Below are 27,182 nucleotides of genomic sequence, written 5' to 3' on the forward strand. Positions count from 1 at the left end.
GTCTCCTCTGTTCCCTTTGGCCCAGCTAGAGATACAGTCAGGGAGTGCATATTAAGAAAACTTTGGTTTAAGAATTGATACAGAGAAAAAGATAAAGCACAGACAAATGAGGAAGGATGTAGCTCATCCATCTTTGGATACAAGACTCATTGTTTGCAGATTTTAACCTATAGGAGCTATCCCAGCCTTCTCAGTGAGACCCACAAATCAGGTATGGGGAATACAGTAGTCCTCAGATTCAGCTGGAAACCTGGAGCACAGCAGGCTATGGTCTCTCGCGGTCTTACTATTTCCCTGATCAGATAAGGTGCGATTCTCGCTTGATAAAACTGATTTTATCATTTTTTTGTGAGAAATTGTTTGTTGAAAATAACAAGATAACTAATGTAAAATATACTGTGTCCTTAAAATGGATATAGGTTACGAACTTTTGTGAAACAGCACAGTTAAAAATATATGGCAAATAGAGCTTGAGAGGATCTGCAGAAGCTAACCAGCTAACTAGCTAGTAGTCAGTTAGACACTGCTGGTAGTCTTCACGTTAACTCGGACACCAGCCAGCCTCAGCTCGGTCAATACCTGCCAGTCTGCACAGCACGATATCAACCCAGATCTTATCGGACTGCTTTTTCTCTACCACATCTCTGAATTCCTATCGCAAGCTCTGAACCTTTACACCGGATCATTGCAGCTAGCTAGCTGCAATCTAAGTGGCTACTCCTGGCTAACCTCTCTGTCCCGAAGCAAGCACCAGTTAGCCTTGAGCTAGCCTCGAGCTAGGCCCATCTCCCGGCTAGCTTAGAGGTCCACCAGGCAATTCTTGGGCTATAATACCTCTGTTGCCAATTGGCCTGGACCATTTACTGCCGACACGGAGCCCCGCCGATCCATCATGACTGGTCTGCCGACGTAATCATCCGAGGTGGTTTCAACAGGCTCTTCCGTTGCGACGTCGCAGAAGGCCCATCTGCTAGCCCCGGCCCGCTAACTGTCTGAATCGCCGTGTCTCCAGCTCGACTAGCGTAGTAGGGACTACTGAACGGCTCCCTGACTCACCTTTTGCTACTCATTGGACCCTATGATCACTCGGCTACACATGCCTCTCCCTAATATCAATATGCCTAGTCTATTGTTCTTTTAGATAGTTATAATTGTCTTATTTCACTGTAGAGCCCACAGTCCAGCCCAATATGCCTTAGATAGCCCTTTTGTCCCACCCCCCACACATGCGGTGACCTCACCTGGCTTAACTAGATTAGCACACTCTGCCAACCCTGATGTCCTAGCCATGTCTGAATCCTGGCTTAGGGAGGCCACCAAAAATCCTAACATTTCCATATTCAAAAAATGTAGATCCAGAAACAGATATACCCCTTGGTTCACTCCGGGTTGGCAGAGTGTGCTAAGGCAGTGAATAAAACAAACTTGTGGAGGAGGCCTCTAATGTTAACATGCATGAAACCAAGGCCTTTACGGTTACAGAAGTCAACAAATAAGAGCGCCTGGGGAATGGGAGAGGAGCTAGGCACTGCTGGGCCTGGATTAACCTCTACATCACCAGAGGAACAGAGTAGGATAAGGGTATGGCTAAAGGCTACAAGACCTGGTCGTCTAGTACGTTCGGGAACAGAGAGTAAAAGGAGCAGGTTTCTGGGCGCGATAGAATAGATTCAAGGCATAATGTACAGACAAAGGTATGGTAGAATGTGAATACAGTGGAGGTAAACCTAGGCATGGAGTGACGATGAGAGAGATATTGTCTCTAGAAACATCATTTAAACCAGGTGACGTCACCGCATGTGTGGGGGTGGAACTGAAGGGTTAGCTAAGGCATATTGAGCAGGGCTAGAGGCTCTACAGTGAAATAAGACAATAATCACTAACCAGAACAGCAATGGACAAGTCAGATTGACATTTTTTTTTTTTAATTGTTTTTTTTATTTCACCTTTATTTAACCAGGTAGGCTAGTTGAGAACAAGTTCTCATTTGCAACTGCGACCTTGCCAAGATAAAGCATAGCAGTGTGAACAGACAACACAAAGTTACACATGGAGTAAGTAAACAATTAACAAGTCAATAACACAGTAGAAAAAAAAGGGGAGTCTATATACATTGTGTGCAAAAGGCATGAGGAGGTAGGCAAAAAATTACAATTTTGCAGGTTAATAACACTGGAGTGATAAATGATCAGATGGTCATGTACAGGTAGAGATATTGGTGTGCAAAGGAGCAGAAAAGTAAATAAATAAAAACAGTATGGGGATGAGGTAGGTAAAAATGGGTGGGCTATTTACCGATAGACTATGTACAGCTGCAGCGATCGGTTAACTGCTCAGATAGCAGATGTTTGAAGTTGGAGAGGGAGAAAAAAGTCTCCAACTTCAGCGATTTTTGCAATTCGTTCCAGTCACAGGCAGCAGAGAACTGAAACGAAAGGCGGCCGAATGAGGTGTTGGCTTTAGGGATGATCAGTGAGATACACCTGCTGGAGCGCGTGCTACGGATGGGTGTTGCCATCGTGACCAGTGAACTGAGATAAGGTGGAGCTTTACCTAGCATGGACTTGTAGATGACCTGAAGCCAGTGGGTCTGGCGACGAATATGTAGCGAGGGCCAGCCGACTAGAGCATACAAGTTGCAGTGGTGGGTGGTATAAGGTGCTTTAGTGACAAAACGGATGGCACTGTGATAAACTGCATCCAGTTTGCTGAGTAGAGTGTTGGAAGCAATTTTGTAGATGACATCGCCGTAGTCGAGGATCGGTAGGATAGTCAGTTTTACTAGGGTAAGTTTGGCGGCGTGAGTGAAGGAGGCTTTGTTGCGGAATAGAAAGCCGATTCTTGATTTGATTTTCGATTGGAGATGTTTGATATGAGTCTGTAAGGAGAGTTTGCAGTCTAGACAGACACCTAGGTACTTATAGATGTCCACATCTTCAAGGTCGGAACCATCCAGGGTGGTGATGCTGGTCAGGCATGCGGGTGCAGGCAGCGAACGGTTGAAAAGCATGCATTTTGTTTTACTAGCGTTTAAGAGCAGTTGGAGGCCACGGAAGGAGTGTTGTATGGCATTGAAGCTCGTTTGGAGGTTAGATAGCACAGTGTCCAAGGACGGGCCGGAAGTATATAGAATGGTGTCGTCTGCGTAGAGGTGGATCAGGGAATCGCCCGCAGCAAGAGTAACATCATTGATATATACAGAGAAAAGAGTAGGCCCGAGGATTGAACCCTGTGGTGTTACGGTGCGTGAATGAGGACCCAAAAGCGAATTAACGTAAACAGAGCTTCTTTAATAAGAAAACAAACGTAGGCTCAGATGGACCGGCAGGTTCCGACAGGACAGGACAAGGTTGCAGCAAACATGACGATAGTCTGGTTCAGGCATGAACAACACAAACAAGAATCCGACAAGGACAGGAACAAAAACAGAGAGAGATATAGAGGACTAATCAGAGGGAAAAAGGGAACAGGTGGGAAAAGGGGTGACGAGGTAGTTAGGAGGAGACAAGGAACAGCTGGGGGAAAGAGGGGGAGAAAAGGTAACCTAAAACGACCAGCAGGGGGAGACAGGGTGAAGAGAAAGGACAGAAACAAGACACAACATGACAATACATGACAGTACCCCCCCACTCACCGAGCGCCTCCTGGCGCACTCGAGGAGGAAACCTGGCGGCAACGGAGGAAATCCTCGATCAGCGCACGGTCCAGCACGTCCCGAGAGGGAACCCAACTCCTCTCCTCAGGACCGTACCCCTCCCAATCTACTAGGTACTGATGACCACGGCCCCGAGGACGCATGTCCAAAATCCTACGGACCCTGTAGATGGGTGCGCCCTCGACAAGGATGGGGGGGGGGGGGGGAAAGACGAGCGGGGGCGCGAAGAACGGGCTTGATACAGGAGACATGGAAGACCGGGTGGACGCGACGAAGGTATCGCGGAAGAAGAAGTCGAACTGCGACAGGATTAATGACCTGAGAAATACGGAACGGACCAATGAACCGCGGGGTCAACTTGCGAGAAGCCGTCTTAAGGGGAAGGTTCTGAGTGGAGAGCCAAACTCTCTGACCGCGACAATATCTAGGACTCTTAGTTCTACGCTTATTAGCAGCCCTCACAGTCTGCGCCCTATAACGGCAAAGTGCAGACATGACCCTCTTCCAGGTGCGCTCGCAACGTTGGACAAAAGCCTGAGCGGAGGGGACGCTGGACTCGGCGAACTGAGATGAGAACAGCGGAGGCTGGTACCCGAGGCTACTCTGAAAAGGAGATAGCCCGGTCGCAGACGAAGGAAGCGAGTTGTGGGCGTATTCTGCCCAGGGGAGCTGTTCTGACCAAGACGCAGGGTTGCGAAAAGAAAGACTGCGTAAGATGCGACCAATAGTCTGATTGGCCCGTTCTGCTTGACCGTTAGACTGGGGGTGAAAGCCGGAAGAGAGACTGACGGAAGCCCCAATCAAACGGCAAAACTCCCTCCAAAATTGAGACGTGAATTGCGGACCTCTGTCCGAAACGACGTCTGACGGAAGGCCATGAATTCTGAAAACATTCTCGATTATGATTTGTGCCGTCTCTTTAGCAGAAGGAAGCTTAGCAAGGGGAATAAAATGAGTCGCCTTAGAGAACCTGTCGACAACCGTAAGAATAACAGTCTTCCCCGCTGACGAAGGCAGTCCGGTGACAAAATCTAAGGCGATGTGAGACCACGGTCGAGAGGGAATGGGAAGCGGCCTGAGACGGCCGGCAGGAGGGGAGTTACCGGACTTAGTCTGCGCGCAGACCGAACAAGCAGCCACGAAGCGACGCGTGTCATGCTCCCGGGTGGGCCACCAAAAACGCTGGCGAATGGAAGCAAGCGTACCCCGAACGCCAGGGTGGCCGGCTAACTTGGCAGAGTGAGCCCACTGAAGAACGGCCAGACGAGTAGGAACGGGAACGAAAAGAAGGTTCCTAGGACAAGCGCGCGGCGACGGAGTTTGAGTGAGTGCTTGCTTTACCTGCCTCTCAATTCCCCAGACAGTCAACCCGACAACACGCCCCTCAGGGAGAATCCCCTCGGGGTCAGTGGAGGCTACTGAAGAACTGAAGAGACGAGATAAAGTATCAGGCTTGGTGTTCTTAGAGCCCGGACGATAAGAAATCACGAACTCGAAACGAGCGAAAAACAGCGCCCAGCGCGCCTGACGCGCATTAAGTCGTTTGGCAGAACGGATGTACTCAAGGTTCCTATGGTCAGTCCAAACGACAAAAGGAACGGTCGCCCCCTCCAACCACTGTCGCCATTCGCCTAGGGCTAAGCGGATGGCGAGCAGTTCGCGGTTTCCTACATCATAGTTACGTTCCGACGGCGACAGGCGATGAGAAAAATACGCGCAAGGGTGGACCTTGTCGTCAGAGAGGGAGCGCTGAGAAAGAATGGCTCCCACGCCCACCTCTGACGCGTCAACCTCGACAATGAACTGTCTAGTGACGTCAGGTGTAACAAGGATAGGTGCGGATGTAAAACGATTCTTGAGGAGATCAAAAGCTCCCTGGGCGGAAACGGACCACTTAAAGCACGTCTTGACAGAAGTAAGGGCTGTGAGAGGGGCTGCCACCTGACCGAAATTACGGATGAAACGACGATAGAAGTTCGCGAAGCCGAGAAAGCGCTGCAGCTCGACGCGTGACCTAGGGACGGGCCAATCAATGACAGCTTGGACCTTAGCGGGATCCATCTTAATGCCTTCAGCGGAAATAACAGAACCGAGAAATGTGACGGAGGAGGCATGAAAAGAGCACTTCTCAGCCTTCACAAAAAGACAATTCTCTAAAAGGCGCTGGAGGACACGTCGAACGTGCTGAACATGAATCTGGAGTGACGGTGAAAAAATCAGGATATCGTCAAGGTAAACGAAAACAAAGATGTTCAGCATGTCTCTCAGGACATCATTGACTAATGCCTGAAAGACAGCTGGAGCGTTAGCGAGGCCGAAAGGAAGAACCCGGTATTCAAAGTGCCCTAACGGAGTGTTAAACGCCGTCTTCCACTCGTCCCCCTCCCTGATGCGCACGAGATGGTAAGCGTTACGAAGGTCCAACTTAGTGAAAAACCTGGCTCCCTGCAGGATCTCGAAGGCTGAAGACATAAGAGGAAGCGGATAACGATTCTTCACTGTTATGTCATTCAGCCCTCGATAATCTATGCAGGGGCGCAGGGACCCGTCCTTCTTCTTAACAAAAAAAAACCCCGCTCCGGCGGGAGAGGAGGAGGGGACTATGGTACCGGCGGCAAGAGCTACAGACAAATAATCTTCGAGAGCCTTACGTTCGGGAGCCGACAGAGAGTATAGTCTACCCCGGGGGGGAGTGGTTCCCGGAAGGAGATCAATACTACAATCATACGACCGGTGTGGAGGAAGAGAGGTGGCCCTGGACCGACTGAACACCGTGCGCAGATCGTGATATTCCTCCGGCACCCCTGTCAAATCACCAGGCTCCTCCTGTGAAGAAGAGACAGAGGAAACAGGAGGGATAGCAGACATTAAACATTTCACATGACAAGAGACGTTCCAGGAGAGGATAGAATTACTAGACCAATTAATGGAAGGATTATGACAAACTAGCCAGGGATGGCCCAAAACAACAGGTGTAAAAGGTGAACGAAAAATTAAAAAAGAAATGGTTTCGCTATGATTACCAGAAACAGTGAGGGTTAAAGGTAGCGTCTCACGCTGAATCCTGGGGAGAGGACTACCATCCAGGGCGAACAAGGCCGTGGACTCCCTTAACTGTCTGAGAGGAATGTCATGTTCCCGAGCCCAGGTCTCGTCCATAAAACAGCCCTCCGCCCCAGAGTCTATTAAGGCACTGCAGGAAGCTGACGAACCGGTCCAGCGTAGATGGACCGACAAGGTAGTGCAGGATCTTGAAGGAGAGACAGGAGTAGTAGCGCTCACCAGTAGCCCTCCGCTTACTGATGAGCTCTGGCTTTTACTGGACATGAAGTGACAAAATGACCAGCAGAACCGCAATAGAGACAGAGGTGATTCTCCGTTCCCTCTCCTTAGTCGAGATGCGGATACCTCCCAGCTGCATAGGCTCAGCACCCGAGCCGGCAGAGGAAGATGGTAGTGATGCGGAGAGGGGGGCAACGGAGAACGCGAGCTCCTTTCCACGAGCTCGGTGACGAAGATCAACCCGTCGCTCAATGCGAATAGCGAGTTCAATCAAGGAATCCACGCTGGAAGGAACCTCCCGGGAGAGAATCTCATCCTTTACCTCTGCGCGGAGACCCTCCAGAAAACGAGCGAGCAAAGCCGGCTCGTTCCAGCCACTGGAGGCAGCAAGAGTGCGAAACTCAATAGAGTAGTCTGTTATGGATCGATTACCTTGACATAGGGAAGACAGGACCCTGGAAGCCTCCTCCCCAAAAACAGATTGATCAAAAACCCGTATCATCTCCTCCTTAAAGTCCTGATACTGGTTAGTACACTCAGCCCTTGCCTCCCAGATTGCCGTGCCCCACTCACGAGCCCGTCCAATAAGGAGAGATATGACGTAGGCGACACGAGCAGTGCTCCTGGAGTAAGTGTTGGGCTGGAGAGAAAACACAATATCACACTGGGTGAGGAACGAGCGGCATTCAGTGGGCTCCCCAGAGTAACACGGCGGGTTATTGATTCTGGGCTCCGGAGATTCGAAAGCCCTGGAAGTGGCCGGTGGATCGAGGCGGAGATGGTGAACCTGTTCTGTGAGGTTGGAGACTTGGGTGGCCAGGGTCTCAACGGCATGTCGAGCAGCAGACAATTCCTGCTCGTGTCTGCCTAGCATTGCTCCCTGGATCTCGATGGCTGAGTGGAGAGGATCCGAAGTCGCTGGGTCCATTCTTGGTCGGATTCTTCTGTTACGGTGCGTGAATGAGGACCCAAAAGCGAATTAACGTAAACAGAGCTTCTTTAATAAGAAAACAAACGTAGGCTCAGATGGACCGGCAGGTTCCGACAGGACAGGACAAGGTTGCAGCAAACATGACGATAGTCTGGTTCAGGCATGAACAACACAAACAAGAATCCGACAAGGACAGGAACAAAAACAGAGAGAGATATAGAGGACTAATCAGAGGGAAAAAGGGAACAGGTGGGAAAAGGGGTGACGAGGTAGTTAGGAGGAGACAAGGAACAGCTGGGGGAAAGAGGGGGAGAAAAGGTAACCTAAAACGACCAGCAGGGGGAGACAGGGTGAAGAGAAAGGACAGAAACAAGACACAACATGACAATACATGACACTGTGGTACCCCCATAGAGACTGCCAGAGGACCGGACAGCATGCCCTCCGATTTGACACACTGAACTCTGTCTGCAAAGTAATTGGTGAACCAGGCAAGGCAGTCATCCGAAAAACCGAGGCTACTGAGTCTGCCGATAAGAATATGGTGATTGACAGAGTCGAAAGCCTTGACAAGGTCGATGAAGACGGCTGCACAGTACTGTCTTTTATCGATGGCGGTTATGATATCGTTCAGTACCTTGAGCGTGGCTGAGGTGCACCCGTGACCGGCTCGGAAACCAGATTGCACAGCGGAGAAGGTACGGTGGGATTCGAGATGGTCAGTGACCTGTTTGTTGACTTGGCTTTCGAAGACCTTAGATAGGCAGGGCAGGATGGATTCAGAAATAGAGGGTCCAGATTGTCAAGCCCAGCTGATTTGTACGGGTCCAGGTTTTGCAGCTCTTTCAGAACATCTGCTATCTGGATTTGGGTAAAGGAGAACCTGGAGAGGCTTGGGCGAGTAGCTGCGGGGGGAGGGTTGGCGGAGCTGTTGGCTGAGGTTGGAGTAGCCAGGCGGAATGCATGGCCAGCTGTTGAGAAATGCTTGTTGAAGTTTTTGATAATCATGGATTTATCGGTGGTGACCGTGTTACTTAGCCTCAGTGCAGTGGGCAGCTGGGAGGAGGTGCTCTTGTTCTCCATGGACTTCACAGTGTCCCAGAACTTTTTGGAGTTGGAGCTACAGGATGCAAACTTCTGCCTGAAGAAGCTGGCCTTAGCTTTCCTGACTGACTGCGTGTATTGGTTCCTGACTTCCCTGAACAGTTGCATATCGCGGGGTCTATTCGATGCTATTGCAGTCCGCCACAGGATATTTTTGTGCTGGTCGAGGGCAGTCAGGTCTGGAGTGAACCAAGGGCTGTATCTGTTCTTAGTTCTGCATTTTTTGAACGGAGCATGCTTATCTAAAATGGTGAGGAAGTTACTTTTAAAGAATGACCAGGCATCCTCAACTGACGGGATGAGGTCAATGTCCTTCCAGGATACCCGGTCGATTAGGAAGGCCTGCTAACAGAAGTGTTTTAGGGAGCATTAGACAGTGATGAGGGGTGGTCGTTTGACCGCGGCTCCGTAACGGATACAGGCAATGAGGCAGTGATCGCTGAGATCCTGGTTGAAGACAGCGGAGGTGTATTTGGAGGGCCAGTTGGTCAGGATGATGTCTATGAGGGTGCCCTTGTTTACAGATTTAAGGTTGTACCTGGTGGGTTCCTTGATGATTTGTGTGAGATTGAGGGCATCTAGCTTAGATTGTAGGACTGCCGAGGTGTTAAGCATATCCCAGTTTAGGTCACCTAACAGAACAAACTCTGAAGCTAGATGGGGGGCGATCAATTCACAAATGGTGTCCAGGGCATAGCTGGGAGCTGAAGGGGGTCGGTAGCAGGCGGCAACAGTGAGAGACTTATTTCTGGAGAGAGTAATTTTCAAAATTAGTAGTTCGAACTGTTTGGGTATGGACCTGGAAAGTATGACAATACTTTGCAGGCTATCTCTGCAGTAAACTGCAACTCCTCCCCCTTTGGCAGTTCTATCTTGACGGAAAATGTTATAGTTGGGTATGGAAATCTCAGAATTTTTGGTGGCCTTCCTGAGCCAGGATTCAGACACGGCGAGGACATCAGGGTTAGCAGACTGTGCTAAAGCAGTGAGTAAAACAAACTTAGGGAGGATGCTTCTGATGTTGACATGCATGAAACCAAGGCTTTTTCGATCACAGAAGTCAACAAATCTGGGTGCCTGGGGACATGCAGGGCCTGGGTTTACCTCCACATCACCCGCGGAACAGAGGAGGAGTAGAATGAGGGTGCAGCTAAAGGCTATCAAAACTGGTCGCCTAGAGCGTTGGGGACAGAGAATAAAAGGACCAGATTTCTGGGCATGGTAGAATATATTCAGGGCATAATGCGCCGACAGTGGTATGGTGGGGTGCGGGTACAGCGGAGGTAAGCCCAGGCACTGGGTGATGATGAGAGAGGTTGTATCTCTGGACATGCTGGTTGTAATGGGTGAGGTCACCGCATGTGTGGGAGGTGGGACAAAGGAGGTATCAGGGGTATGAAGAGTGGAACTAGGGGCTCCATTGTAAACTAAGACAATGATAACTAACCTGAACAACAGTATACAAGGCATATTGACATTTGAGAGAGACATACAGCGAGGCATACAGTAGTCACAGGTGTTGAATTGGGAGAGCTAGCTAAAACAGTAGCTAAAACAGTAGGTGAGACAAAAACAGCTAATCAGCTAGCACAACAACAGCAGGTAAAATGGCGTTGACTAGGCAGGGGGCGTCGGATTAACTACACACCTGAGTGCCTAGAGCCTGAGTGCAGCTGGGGCCGACAGATAAAACATAAACAAGCAGAATGGAGTACCGTGATTAATGGACAGTCCAGCATGCATCAGCTATGTAGCCATGTGATCAGTGTCCAGGGGGCAGCGGTGGATGGGGCAGGGAAGCTGGACTGGCGAGTATTATCCAGGTAAGGTAAAAGCCGCTAGCAGTGGCTAACAATGACTAAATAGCTTGTAGCTAGTTAGCTGGTTAGCTTCTGGAGGTTCTTGAGTGTGTTCTAAAAATTAAAAATAATAGCGATTCCGTATCACATTGGGTGAGGCAGGTTACCGGAAGGTATAAACAAATTAAAAATCGAAAAGAGATTGAAAGTAAATATGGGTCCAGTGAGTGTTTGGGACGCGGCGATTCAGACGGTTAGCAGGCCTGTGCTAACAAGCTAACAGTTAGTAGGCCTGTGCTAACAAGCTAACAGTTAGTAGGCCGGGGCTAAACAAGGTAGCAGTTAGCGGACCGGGGCTAAACAAGCTAGCAGTTAGCGGACCGGGGCTAAACAAGCTAGCAGTTAGCAGGCCGAATTAGCAAGCAAGGAGATAGCAAAGGCTAGAAAGTTAGCCTTTGGGGGGCGTCGCGATGGGGTGAGTCTGTTTATGCCTCTTCATGCGGTGACATCGATAGACCGGTCGTGGGTCCGGATATTGTAGCCCAGGAGTATGCTTCGGTGGTAGCACAGGAGCTCTGGCCGGGCTAGCTTCAAGCTAAGTGGGTGGAAACGCTAGCCAGGAGTAATCATCCGGGGTTGCGGTTAGCTAGTTAGCTAGTTGTGAAGATCCAGCTGAAGATGTTCCGTTTACAGTGGGAATCCGGGGATAAAAAAATATAGGTCCGTTATGCTCTGGTTAGAGTCGCGTTGTTCGAACTGGCGAGAGCTTTCCGAGCTAAAGGTTAGCTGATGACCGGTTAGCTGAAGACCGCTAGCAATGGTTTGCTGACTGATCCCTGGTAGCTTCAGTTGAGGGGATCCGGATCCGAAGTAAATATAAGTACTTTAGAAAAAAAATAGCTACATTGGGTGAGGCGGGTTGCAGGAGAGTATTTAGAAGTTGCGGTTTAGCAAAATGTTTTAAAATATATGCGAAGAAAAATATGTTGAAAAAACTATATATACGATATATACTGTACAAGGGACACGACACGACAAGACGTCCGACTGCTACGCCATCTTGGAATTAGTTGGGAGAGGCATGCGTAGCCGAGTGATCATAGGGGTCCAGTGAGTAGTTAAGCTGGCTGGAGACACGGCGATTCAGACAGCTAGCGGGCCGGGGATAGCAAGCTAGCAGAAGGGCCTTAGAGGGGGTCGCAATGGAAGAAGTCTTTTGTAGCCTCTTGCGGTTCCGTCGGCAGACCAGCCGTGATGGATTAGTAGGGTTCCGTGTAGTCAAGGTGCCCAGTCCAATTGGCAAAATAGGAATAGTGGCCCAAGAAATTGGCCACTGGAACTGAAGGGTTAGCTAAGGCATATTGAGCAGGGCTAGAGGCTCTACAGTGAAATAAGACAATAATCACTAACCAGAACAGCAATGGACAAGGCAGATTGACATTAGGGAGAGGCATGCGTAGCCGAGTGATCATAGGGGTCCAGTGAGTAGTTAAGCTGGCTGGAGACACAGCGATTCAGACAGCTAGCTAATGATATGATCAGACAGCTAGTCTGATATGATCTAGACAGCTGGCGGGCCGCGGCTAGCAGGGGGGTATTCAGGGGACGTAGCGACGGAGGGGACTGTTGGAAAAAGAAGCCTCGGGCAGATTACGTTGGTAGTCCAGTCGTGATGGATTAGCAGGGCTTCGTATCGTAAACGGGGTCCAGGCCAATTGGCAATAGGTATTGTAGCCCAAGGAGTGGCTGATGGACCTCTTCAGCTACCCATTGAGATGGGCCTAGCATGGGCTAGCTGCAGGCTAATTGGTGCTTGCTTCGGGACAGATACATTAGCCTGGAGTAGCCACTCGGATTGCATCGAGCTAGCTGCGATGATCCAGGTGAAAAGGTTCAGAGTTTGCGGTAGGAATCCGAGGATATGAAGAGAAAATGAGTCCGGTATGCTCTGGTTGGAATTGCGTTGTGCAAACTGGCGAGAGATTTACGAGCTAGAGGTTAGCTGTTGACCGCTAGCAGTGGTTAGCTGACTACTAGCTTGTAGCTAGTTAGCTGGCTAGCTTCTGTTGGGGGATTCCATTTCGAAAGTAAAGAAGAATAGTTTAGAAAATAGCAGAACCATACCACATCGGGTGAGGCGGGTTGCAGGAGAGTATATTGAAGTTGAGGTTTAGGAAAAATATAAAAAGATATGCTAAAATAAAAGATATAAAAGACATATACACTGGATCAAGATACTTGCACATCATCATCTGCACATCTATCACTCCAGTGTTAATGCTAAATTGAATTTTTTTCACCTCTATGGCCTATTTATTTCCTTAACTCCCTGATCTCCTACATTTGCACACACTATACATAGATTTTTCTATTGTGTTTTTGACTGTATGTTTGTTTATGTGTAACTCTGTGTTGTTGTTTTTGGCACACTGCTTTGCTTTATCTTGGCCAGGTCGCAGTTGTAAATGACAACTAGCTCTCAACTGGCCTATCTGGTTAAATAAAGGTGAAATAAAATATATAAATAAAAGAGGGGGAAAGAAAGAACTAGGGGGTTAACAACCCACGCATTGTTGTAAATCAATCAGTAAGATTCTGGCCTGCGCTCTCAAGATTCACCAAAGGAATGTACTTTGTTTCAACAGACTTTTTCCCACTGAAACTCTAACAATTTCTAAAGTGAATACTGGAACAATATGTATTTATTTAACTAGGCAAGTCAGTTAAGAACAAATACTTAATTACAATGAAGGCCTACCGGGGAACAGTGGGTTAACTGCCTTGTTCAGGGGCAGAACCACAGATTTGACCTTGTCAGCTCGGGGATTCGAGCCACCAACCTTTCATTTATTGGGCCAATGCTCTAACCACTAGGCTACCTGCCGTCCCAACTAACATAGAACTTGGGGAATGGTAAGAAGAGATCTACAGAACTCTGTCATTTTGTGACGTCATTAAAACATGTTATAAAGGAAATACTGTAACTTGGGAAGTATACCCACTACATTCCCATACTATGCGTTGTGCATGTAATATGAACAATTATGAGTGTTTTTGTAAGAGAAGGATGTGATTTGAGAGGCTATAAGAGATCATTGTAGTCACCGCCCCTGAGAATGATCAGAGAGCAGGTCAGCCTGCCAGAACCGTCCCTTTCCTGCAAACTGTATAAACGATGGGTCAAGAAATTAACATATCAGACCAGAAAGACGTGAAGCTCCAGCTGCACATTTAAAGTGGTTTGAACTTTAAACGAGGTAGAGCCGATAAACTCATCATTAGCTGTCCTAAGTACAGTATCTTCGAAAGCGAATTTAAGTAGGACTGTCATGTTATCCTGCTCAAACCATCTAAACAGCTTGCTAGCCTATCTTCAAAGAAGCAACTTCAAGAGCGAATGGAAGGACAATAAACAATGTACTTCTATTCAGGACTACACAAGTTCAGCAAATTGTGTCGAATTTGGGTTCATTCATCGAGGCGTCGATACACTACTGGCACCGGCTGGTCAAAAGAAATTGTAAGTGCCAAATTATTATAGAAGAAGTCTTACACGCCATTACAAGTGCGTAGTGTAGCCTTTTGGTCTTCTATAGAAACCAATATCAAACCATTTTAAGGTTTAAGACTAGCTGCCACTCCAATATGTCCCCTATAGAAATTGGCAGGGCACAATAACAACATATGGGCTAAATTGTTGTAGTCTTCTTGCAAGCCACGCATTCTTACATGTTACTGAGCCAGAAACAACAATACCATGCACCCAGTGGTGGTCAAAAAGTTTTTGCCAGTCCAACAATACGGTATTGAATTCTGTGGGGTAAATTACAGTACCATTCGAAATACAGAAATTCTCCCACTGCTGCAGTAAACCATTTTAGAGTATTTAACTGTTGATAATACACCAAATTACCGTATAATTTACAGTTTTCCATTACAATGCAATACCAAAGGGTTTTGGTGCACCACTGCACTGCAGACATGGTGTAAGGGTACTGCTACGCCATGTATTATTTTGGGGAATATGTTGCATTAATTTGCAGTGGGCAGGTCCAGTGGTCTTTGTATGGTATCCAAAAACAGAGCCTGGGAGTGTGTGTGTGTGTGTGTGTGTGTATGTGATCCATTCTCTTACGTCTCCTGCTACTCTGTGTGTGTGTGCGCACCCCCTGGTCCCCCAACATCTCTTCGGTTACAGCCTCAGAGCCATCTAGGGGCCAGCCTTTGCCTCAGGGCTGGCCTGGTGTAAGATAAATAATTGATTACATTTTTTATGCTCTCACAGAAAGGTGATAATGTCTTTCTGTGCCGGTCTCTTCCCTGAGGAGCTAACAAAGCCAACACAGGCACAAGATCAATTCCTCAAAGCTATAACGACACAAGGCGAGACCCAGATGCAGACACGGGAGGCAGATGGTATGAGCTCTGATATTTATTATAGTCTAAGTAGTAGACAAAAGGCAGGTCGCGGACAGGCAAGAGTCCATAACCAGGACAGAGCCAAAAACGGTACGAACGGCATGCAGGCTCGAGGTCAGGGTCGGGCAGAATGGTCAGGCAGTCGGGCTCAGAGTCAGGACAGGCAAAGGGTCAGAACCAGGAGGACGAGAAAAGTGAGGAGAGAAACTTATCATAACCATCACTACTGTACACAAACAATGTGGGTGGATTCTCTCTCCCTGTATGGCTGATAAAAATTACCTTTCAACACCAGACAATGGTTTAATGGGGGTTTCAGGGCTAAGATTGCCAGTTGAATGTAGCATTGTACTGCTGCTTTAAATTACTCATTAGAACTAGGATCATCACAGTATGCAGTTATGCGTTTTCCATTCTCTTTGATATGCTTTTTCATTCATATATCCGGCCCCTCCCTTTATCCCAGAGCTTTCACCAAAATATTTCTCAGTAACGTTTGATAAATCAAGCTTGTTGCTATACTAAACTCTGACATCTAGTTGATTGCCGTACTCAACATAATTGACTTCAACAGCTCACATTCAAAAGCCCAACTCAAATCCCCTCAACAAGGTACGCTTGAGTTCAGTTGACAACAAATGTTATTGCACTTGACTTACCACATAAGCCATCAAATTACAAGTCAATGAGGAGCTAACAAAGCTCTTTCAAAGCTCTTGAAAATGTTGTGGTTAGAGTCAAGACCATACAGCATTTAAAATACCACAATATTTCCACATACAGTACTGTAAATACTGTATGACCAGTTTGTCTGGCCCTCCTCACCTGAGTTTATAATGTGCTAATGCTATTTATTTCAGTAGCTATTGTTTTGCAAATTGATTTGGTGATCCCCCTAATAAAAATCCCTGTTGCAGAAGACACTTAGTAAATGTATTCCTCCATGCTTCAATCTGCACCCAATCTGATGATGTCAGAGTTCTATTCATGGCCTCATCTACATTGCATTCATTATGGCTCGGTATCCGTTAGTGACTGGAGCTGTTGGTCCAGTAGCACAGCCAGGTCAGGATGACATTCAGCACCGGGAGAAGACGTGCACCACCAACAATGATGCAAATACATCACATGGGGGCATTACTCGACACACACAAACACTAACACATGCAGAAACACGTGCCAACCAAAGTTAAAACGTTTGCTTTTTTATATTAGTTTGTGTTTCTATTAGCTTTCAATCATTATTAAACTAAATAATGAGGATTTATATTATCCTAATCGAGGTTTAGGCTACTCACGTTCCAGTGAGCAACTTGCACAGCACCAAATACCCTAGCTTCAGACTCCAAATTATCCATACACCTCTGAAGACTCTAGCCCAGGGCTTTCCAACCCTATTCCTGGACAGCTACCATCCTGTAGGTTTTCAATCCATCCCCAGTTGTAACTTACCTGATTCAGCTAATTGTTAGAATCGGGTGTGCTAGAGCTCTGAGAATTAAAAACAGCCCCTGGTTCGACCGTGTTCTGGCAGAGTTACTCCACCTCAAAAACATAATTTGGCGAAAGGCTTGGCATAGAAATACTCAGGCTGACTGGCCATCGTTCGGGCAAATGAGAAATAAGTGCACTCAGGTTATCCGGAAGGCCAAAGCTAGTTACTTTAAGTAGCAGTTCTCTCTCTGTGGGTCTAACCCCAATAAGTTATGGAAAATGGTGAAAGACCTGGAGAATAAACCCTCCTCCTCACAGCTGCCCAAGTCCCTTAATATTTACGATGTGGTTGTTAATGACAAGGAGCGTTTAGCTGAGCCCTTTAATCACCACTTCATTAAGTCAGGATTCTTATTTGACTCAGCAATGCATTCTTGCCCATCCAACACTTCCTCATCTCCCAGCCCTTCTAATGTGACTAGCACTGATGCTCCTCCCTCTTTTCCCCCTGCCCCGCTACACAGCTTCTCCCTGCAGGTGGTCACTGAGTTCGAGGTGCTAAAGGAGCTCCTTAAATTTGACCCCAAAAAAACATCTGGGTCTGATGGTTTGGATCTTTTCTTCTTTAAGGTGGCAGCCCCTATCATTGCTGAGTCTCTGTCTCCTCTCTGGAGAGGTTCCCAGTGCTTGGAAGGCAGCAAAGATGCATCCTTTATTTAAAGGGGGAGATCAAGCTGATCCTAACTGTTATAGGCCAATTTCTATCTTGCCCTGTTTATCAAAAGTGGCTTCCTGAGTAGTTCAGCAGTCTAAGGCACTGCATTGCAGTGCTAGAGGTGTCACTAGACCCGCGTTCAATCACGGGCTGTATCACAACCCGCCGTGATCGGGAGTCCCATAGGGTGGTGCACAATTGCCCCAGCATTGTCCGTGTTAGGGGAGGGTTTGACCAGGGGGCTTTACACGTAGGCAGTCATTGTAAATAATAATTTGTTCTTAACTGACTTGCCTCATAAAAATAAAGGTTACATTTAAAAACGTGTAAATAATTAAGTGACTGGCTTTCTTGATCTATAGTATTCTCTCTGGTATGCAATCTGGGGTCCGCTCAGGTTATGGATGTGTCACTGCAAACTTAAATGTCCTAAATGATATCACCACTGCCCTTAATTCTAACCAATGTTGTGCTGCTATTTTTATTGACTTGGCCAAAGCTTATGATATGGTAGACCTTTCCATTCTCGTGGGTCAGCTGAGGAGTATTGGTATCTCTGAGGGGTCTTTGCCCTGCTTTGCTAACTACCCCTCTAAAAGAGTACAATGTGTAAAGTTAGAACATCTGCTGCCTCAGACACTGCTTATCACCAAGGCTCGATCCTAGGCCCCTCACTCGTCTCAACAACATACACTACATCACCAAAAGTATGTGGACACCTGCTCGTTGAACATCTCATTCCAAAATCATGGGCATTAATATGGAGTTTTTTTTTAGCTACACGAAAAATAAAAAAAATTAAATGACCAACCTCACTTCAGGTTTTGTTAATTTGATTGATTATTTACCTTTCAATAACTCTCTCTTCCCTTTTATTCCCATCAAAACAAACTCTGTGATAAAAGTGCATTTCTCCAGCAGAGAATTAAAAGGAAGTAAGACATCTCACTGGCACATTTTTTCTGGTCAATATACAAATAGACCAGACCCAGCTGCTATCACATTGCCATCTATGGGAGAACCATCCAGAACTGTAGACCAGAACTGTGACAATTGTTTTTTATTTTAAAACAGCCTGAGTAAGACATCTTCATTTTTCCACCATCTTTGTCAACCAGACTTTTTAGTTGGGCCTTTAATCAACATTGCCTTTGTGTTTTATGTTCTTGGATGACATCTGAGCTCTTTTATTGCCATGCTTGTTTGTTCATTTTATTGTTTTAAGTGTGTTGCTATTTTAAATGCACTTCAAAAGTTTGAACTGAAGTTGAATTTTATATTGGATCTTTAATTTATGATTGTATGAATATGGACTTCATTAACTTAAAGTCTATCATTCTTATTAAGACGTTTAAAAACTGTATGAACAAGGTTATAGGCCTACTAAATAAATGTTTGGGGGGAGTAATATGAGGACAATAGACAAGGTGTCAGGGGCTGTTAGCATGCTTAAAGGTCCTTTACCTTCCAGAGCCGACTAATCAATTGTATTCTGACTTCTCAGTACTGAGCTTCTACTTCTTATCATTCATTTTGGGGCTAGGTGTCCCGCTAGCGGCATAATTCCGACAACATCCGGTGAAATTGGAGTGCGCCAAATTCAAATGACAAAATCGTAATATTAAACATTCATGAACATACAAGTGTCTTACATAATTTAAAAGCTTAACTTCTTGCTAATCCAACTGTGTTGTCAGATTTTAAAAAGGCTTTACGGAAAAAGCATACCATGCGAATATCTGAGGACAGGTCCCCACTTTAAAATATTTTTTCAACCAGCTCAGGCTTCAGAAATCACAAATAGCGATTAAATAAATCACTTACCTTTTGAAGATCTTCTTCTGTTTGCAATCCCAAGGGTCCCAGCTACACAATGAATGTTGATTTTGTTCAATAAAGTGCTTCTTTACATCTTCTTTATATCCTTATTTATATCCAAAAAAGTCTGTTTAGTTGGTGCCATTGATTTCAGTAATCCACTCCTACAACATGAAAACAAAGGAATCCAAAAGCTACCGGTAAACTTCTTCCAAACAAGTCAAACAATGTTTCTATTCAATCCTCATGTACCCTAATATGTAAATAAACAAAAACAGAAAGAACGGTGTTCAATATTAAAGAAAAATAACGAAGAACACGTCCTCATTCATGCCTATCCAAAAGCCTACTTTTCCTGTTGAGCTCCCTTTGGAAAAACTACTATTACTTGTTTGTTTTTTAACAAACAAGTCAGAAACACTGTATAAACACTGTTGAAATCTAGTGGAAGCCATAGGTACTGCAATCTGGGAGGAATTTTTTATATAGACCCATAGACCTGCGTTGGAAAGGCCTGTGACCTCCAAAAACAATTCTGGATGTATTTTCCTCTGGTTTTCGCCTGCCATATCAATTCTGTTAAACTCACAGACATTATTTTAACAGTTTTAGAAACTTCAAAGTGTTTTCTATTTAATTCTACCAATCATATGCATATCCTAGCTTCTGGGTCTGAGTAACATACTTTGGGCATGTCAGTCAGGCAGAAATTCAAGTATTTATATACAATATTTTGTATATTTTTGTATTTGTTTAACACCTTGTTGGTCCCTTAATGATTCCATATGTGTTATTTCATATTTTTGATGTCTTCACTATTATTCTACAATGAAGAAAATAATAAAAATAAATGAAAATATTGAATGAATAGGTGTGTCCAAACTTTTGACTGGTACTGTATATCTGGCAAAGCATCCAGGACATAATTTTTCTGTAAATAGCCTAAATGAAAAGCTTTGACTATTATTTATCTGATCATTCAGAAAGTGTCCCTTATCAGCATCCAGCCCAATATAATTGTGAAAAGGCAGTGCGCAAAATGTAAAATATTTTCTAGAAATATGTAACTTTCACACATTAACAAGCCAATACAGCAAATGAAAGATAAACATCTTGTTAATCTACCCATCGTGTCCGATTTCAAAAATGCTTTACAGCGAAAGCACAACGTATGATTATGTTAGGTCATAGCCAAGTCAAAATAACACACAGTCATTTTTCCAGACAAAGATAGGAGTCACAAAAAGAAGAAATATAGATTAAATGAATCACTAACCTTTGATGATCTTCATCAGATGACACTCATAGGACATCATGTTACACAATATATGTATGTTTTGTTCGATAATGTGCATATTTATATCCAAAAATCTCAGTTTACATTGGCGCCTTACGTGCAGTAATGTTTTGATTCCAAAACATCTGGTGATTTTGCAGAAATACTCATAATAAACATTGATAAAAGATACAAGTGTTACTCACAGAATTAAAGATAGACTTCTCCTTAACACCATACTTATTTGTGTTCGACACCAGGGAATCAAGAACTGCCGGGGTGAAAAACAGATGAAAAAGTTGCATGGGGCTGTACTTGGAGGTCATGTGCAGCTGAGGTCCTGATGGTCTTTTCGGTCTGTGTACTGGAGGTGTAGGCAACACATCCTCCTCCAGCACAGAGTGCCAATGACCCTCCTCCTCTCTGATTGCAGGTTTAGCTCTTCCCCACCTCCGATTCTTTGTCACAGACTTCACACCTGGCAGGGCGGGGGTAGGTGTGGAGCGGAGACAGCAGGGGTCCGGCTAGATGATCCAGCTCCTGTGGGGGATGGGCACCTTGGCAGTGGTGGCTCCCAATCAGAATCGGAGGGACTGTGAAATAAAGACACAGACACACAGATTATATACAGAGTAGGGAACCTAAATTACTAAAGTGAGGTTCTGTTCGTTTCATGTTTAGATAAAATACATGTAAAAAATATCTAATATTTACAGACACAGACACAGATGATATATAGAGTAGGGAACCTAAATCACTAAGGTGAGGTTCTGTTCCGTTCCATGTTTAGATAAAATACATCTAATATTTACAGACATGACGGACAGACACACACCCACAATGTAGAGCCATGTGTACTTCAAACATTTCATTACTGATTATATATTTGTCAAATAAAATAAAAATATCTCCAAAACAACTCAAATGAATAATGTTTGATATTATTAATTTCAAACAACGGCATGAGAAGTTACTTAAAACCTGATGACGGGTTAGGGTTCCCTTTTGGGAACTACCCCTCCCACGTTCAGCTGGAACGTGGCGCATGGAACGCAAAAATATTCTTAGAAATATTTAACCTCCACACATTAACAAGTCCAATACCTCAAATGAAAGACTAACACCTTGTTTATCTACCCAGCATTTCAGATTTTTTAAATGTTTTACGGCGAAAACACACCACATATTTATATTAGACCACCACCGAAACGAAGACAAGAGGCAGCCATTTTGTCCCAGAAAATATAAAATTATAAAAGCAGGATTAAAAAATAAATCATTCACTAACCTTTTGAAAATCTTCATCAGATGACAGTAATAGGACATGTTACACAGTACATTTTTTTTCTCAATAATATGCCATTTATATCCATAAATGTCCATTTACATTGAATGCATGTTCAGAAAATACTCAAAAATGTCAGCAGAAAAAATAGGTAGCGCCGCAAGATAACGTAAATATACATCATAAACTTTGACAAAATATACATGTTCTACATATAGTTAGAAAGATACACTGCTTCTTAATGCAATCGCTTTGTTACATTTCTTTTTAACGTTACAGAAATCGCTCACTATTCAATATTCTGAGACGGCGCTCAGATATAAGCAATATTTCTCCGCTATGTTGGAGTCAACAGAAACACACAATTTCAGCATAAATATTCCCTTACCTTTGATGGTCTTCGTTCAGAATGTACTGGAAGGGTTCATACTTACCCAAAACATCGTTTGGTTTCAAGTCTTGTGTCTTTGTATTAGCATCTGCTAACAATATGAGCTGAAATGCACCCAAAATGTCCTCTGGTCCGGAAAAGTTGCGCATCAAAACTTCAAAATTACATATTATATGTCGACTAAACAGGTCAAACTAAGTGCAGAATCAAGCTTTAGGATGTTCTAAACGTACAAAACAATTTTCAATTCAACCGGTCATTGTTAGTTCTCCTCCGGAGTACTGGAACAAAGGAATGGCTGGGACCAATTCGCGCCCTAACGCACAGGTATTTTCTCGCGGCACTCACTCAATTCACTCCCATAGGGCCAAAACTTGCGGGATTCACGCGATCACTTCAAAGTTGCCCCAACTTTCATGACCACAAAACTAGTTTGGAAGAATGCCTGCCCTGTGAGTTCTGCTATACTTACAGACATAATTCCAACGGTTTTAGAAGCTTTAGAGTGTTTTCTATCCAATAATAATTATTATATGCACATATTAGCAATTTTTGACAGATTTTTTTTCAGTTTACTATGGGCACCCAATTCCTCCAAAGGGGGCAGTATTCTGCCTAGCCTTAATTAACAATCGAGAATTGCATCTTCTCCATACAAAAACATCTCTTCAAATTGGGAGTCCAAACTTGTCTCACAATCTGATACATCTTCAAGTAATTCTGTGTCACTTTCTCTATCAATCTCGTCAATAATATCATGTAGATCTGTATACCTGGACTTTGCCTTTGATTTTCCAGATTTACTCGCCATAATTCTTTCAATAAAATAGAGGAAAATGATCTCGACTCAATACTGCAATGCACAAACAAAGTGGCTCCTTCGGGTAGAAATTTTAATGGCGAATGGCTGTGTTACGCTCGACTTTCGGTCAAGAGCTGGGCTTCCAGGATATGAACATTAGAAATTGCCGTTTACCTCAGCCCATTGGCTATCTACCAATCTAGAATTCAAGACGATCAGTGGTGATTGGGCAGAAATACAGTCAATCAAAGAAGCACTGGTGATATCATTGGCGCGCAATGAGGTCAATGTTTGGTGTGTTCAAATCAGTTCCTTTCAGTCAATACACCCCATAAAAATAACCATCAAGTATGGTTGTGTTACCAACAAACAGAGGATTGGAATGAAACCAACCATGACTAGATAAATGTAAATGTAGTGTGAGTAATTACATCTAATGTTTAGTTGAAAGTTGAAGGATGCGGAATTCATGACACAAGCCGTTTACAAAATGTGCCGTGTTATGCTATATAAATGGATTTAATCGAACAAAACAACCATTTATTGTGAAGATTGGACCTTTTGTATTGCCAAAAGAAGAAGATCTTCAAAGGTAATTGATTATTTTATTGCTATTTCTGACTTTTGTGACGCTAATGCTTGGTTGGAAAATGCTAGTAATACTTGTGTGTGTGGCGCACTGTCATCAGATTATCGTAAGGTATGCTTTCGCCGAAAAGCATTTTAAAAATCTGACACAGCGGTTGGAATAAGAAGAAGTTAAGCTTTTAAATTATGTTAGATACATGTATTTACAAGAATGTTTAATATTACGAATGGTGTATTTAGTATCTTTGCGCTATGCCATTTCACCGGATGTTAGCCTAGGTGAGAAGCTAACGTCCCGTCTAGCCTAGAGAGGTTAATAACCTCTCTGGGATATGCGTCCCACCTGGTCAAAATCCAGGGAAAATGCAGATTAAATCACACATGCAAGATAGAAAATTAAAGCTACACTTGTCGGCGAAAGCAAACGATACAATCTGAGGACAGCACCATCGTAAACAAAGAGAGAAACCATATTTCAACCCTGCAGGCGCGACACAAAACTGCAGGCGCGACACAGAAATAAACATATAATTCATGCCTTACCTTTGACGAGCTTATTTTGCTGGCACTCCAATATGTTCCTTAAACATCACAAATGGTCATTTTGTTCGATGTCAATTTATTTGGAGCGTTTGATCCAGAAAAACACCGGTTCCAACTTGCGCAACGTGACTACAAAATATCTCAAAGGTTACCTGTAAACTTTGCCAAAACATTTCAAACTACTTTTGTAATACAACTTTAGGTATTTTTTTACATGAATAATCGATAAAATTGAAGACGTGATGATCTGTATTCAATACAGGAGGAAAACAAACTGCAGCATGCTTTCTGGTCATGCGCCTCTATCTAACAGTACACTTCAAGTGACCCTCGTTCAAGATGGCCGTACTTCTTCATTACACAAAGGAATAACCTCAACCAATTTCTAAAGACTGCTGGCATCCAGTGGAAGCGAAAGGAACTGCAAGAAGGTCCCTTAGAAATCTGGATTCCTAATGAAAAATCATTGAAAAGAGTGACCTCAAAAAAAAAAATCAGAATAGTTTGTCATCGGGGTTTCGCCTGCTAAATAAGTTATGTTATACTCACAGACATGATTCAAACAGTTTTAGAAACTTCAGAGTGTTTTCTATCCAAATCTACTAATAATATGCATATCTTATCTTCTGCGGATGAGTAGCAGGCAGTTGATTTTTGGGCATGCATTTCATCCGGTTGTGAAAATACTGCCCCCTGTCACCAAGAAGTTAACCTTTTGTGACTAGGGGGCAGTATTTTCATTTTTGAAAAAAAAAACGCTCCCGTAGTAAACGGGATATTTTGTCAGGACAAGATGCTAGAATATGAATATACAGTGCCTTGCGAAAGTATTCGGCCCCCTTGAACTTTGCGACCTTTTGCCACATTTCAGGCTTCAAACATAAAGATATAAAGCTGTATTTTTTGTGAAGAATCAACAACAAGTGGGACACAATCATGAAGTGGAACAACATTTATTGGATATTTCAAACTTTTTTAACAAATCAAAAACTGAAAAATTGGGCGTGCAAAATTATTCAGCCCTCTTAAGTTAATACTTTGTAGCGCCACCTTTTGCTGAGATTACAGCTGTAAGTCGCTTGGGGTATGTCTCTATCAGTTTTGCACATCGAGAGACTGAATTTTTTTCCCATTCCTCCTTGCAAAACAGCTCGAGCTCAGTGAGGTTGGATGGAGAGCATTTGTGAACAGAAGTTTTCAGTTATTTCCACAGATTCTCGATTGGATTCAGGTCTGGACTTTGACTTGGCCATTCTAACACCTGGATATGTTTATTTTTGAACCATTCCATTGTAGATTTTGCTTTATGTTTTGGATCATTGTCTTGTTGGAAGACAAATCTCCGTCCCAGTCTCAGGTCTTTTGCAGACTCCATCAGGTTTTCTTCCAGAATGGTCCTGTATTTGGCTCCATCCATCTTCCCATCAATTTTAACCATCTTCACTGTCCCTGCTGAAGAAAACCAGGCCCAAACCATGATGCTGCCACCACCATGTTTGACAGTGGGGATGGTGTGTTCATGGTGATGAGCTGTGTTGCTTTTACGCCAAACATAACGTTTTGCATTGTTGCCAAAAAGTTCAATTTTGGTTTCATCTGACCAGAGCACCTTCTTCCACATGTTTGGTGTGTCTCCCAGGTGGCTTGTGGCAATCTTTAAACAACACTTTTAATGGATATCTTTAAGAAATGGCTTTCTTCTTGCCACTCTTCCATAAAGGCCAGATTTGTGCAATATACGACTGATTGTTGTCCTATGGACAGAGTCTCCCACCTCAGCTGTAGATCTCTACAGTTCATCCAGAGTGATCATGGGCCTCTTGGCTGCATCTCTGATCAGTCTTCTCCTTGTATGAGCTGAAAGTTTAGAGGGACGGCCAGGTCTTGGTAGATTTGCAGTGGTCTGATACTCCTTCCATTTCAATATTATCGCTTGCACAGTGCTCCTTGGGATGTTTGAAGCTTGGGAAATCTTTTTGTATCCAAATCCGGCTTTAAACTTCTTCACAACAGTATCTCGGACCTGCCTGGTGTGTTCCTTGTTCTTCATGATGCTCTCTGCGCTTTTAACGGACCTCTGAGACTATCACAGTGCAGGTGCATTTATACGGAGACTTGATTACACACAGGTGGATTGTATTTATCATCATTAGTCATTTAGGTCAACATTGGATCATTCAGAGATCCTCACTGAACTTCAGGAGAGAGTTTGCTGCACTGAATGTAAAGGGGCTGAATAATTTTGCACGCCCAATTTTTCAGTTTTTGATTTGTTAAAAAAGTTTGAAATATCCAATAAATGTCGTTCCACTTCATGATTGTGTCCCACTTGTTGTTGATTCTTCACAAAAAAAGACAGTTTTATATCTTTATGTTTGAAGCCTGAAATGTGGCAAAAGGTCGCAAAGTTCAAGGGGGCCGAATACTTTCGCAAGGCACTGTAATTGACAGCTTAGGATAGAAAACACTCTAAAGTTTCCTTAAACTGTAAAAATATTGTCTGTTAGTATAACAGAACTGATGTTGCAGGCGAAAGCCTGAGAACAATCCAATCCGGAAGTGCCTCATGTTTTGAAAGCGCTGCGTTCCAATGCGTCCCTATTGAGCAGTGAATGGGCTATCAACCAGATTACTCTTTCTCCGTATTCCCGAAGGTGTCTACAGCATTGTGACGTAGTTTTACGCATTTATGTTGAAGAATACCCGTAGGCGGCTACATTGCGCAAGAGGTCACCTGATGCTCCCAGAGAGATTCTCGCCTAAAATACTCCAATCGGAGTATTAGCCATTACTCCAATCGGTCCTACTGAAAAACGAATTGTCCCGATTGATATATTATCGAATAGATATTTGAAAAACACCTTGAGGATTGATTATAAGCAACGTTTGCCATGTTTCTGTCGATATTATGGAGCTAATTTGGAATATTTTTCGCCGTTTTCGTGACTGCAATTTCCGGGCGATTTCTCAGCCAAATGTGAAGAACAAACGGAGCTACTTCGCCTACAAAAATAATATTTTTGGAAAAAAGGAACATTTGCTATCTAACTGGGAGTCTCATGAGTGAAAACATCCGAAGCTCATCAAAGGTAAACAATTTAATTTGATTGCTTTTCTGATTTCCGTGACCAAGTTACCTG

Source organism: Oncorhynchus mykiss, chromosome 21 (assembly GCF_013265735.2).
Source record: "Oncorhynchus mykiss isolate Arlee chromosome 21, USDA_OmykA_1.1, whole genome shotgun sequence".
NCBI lineage: Eukaryota > Metazoa > Chordata > Actinopteri > Salmoniformes > Salmonidae > Oncorhynchus > Oncorhynchus mykiss.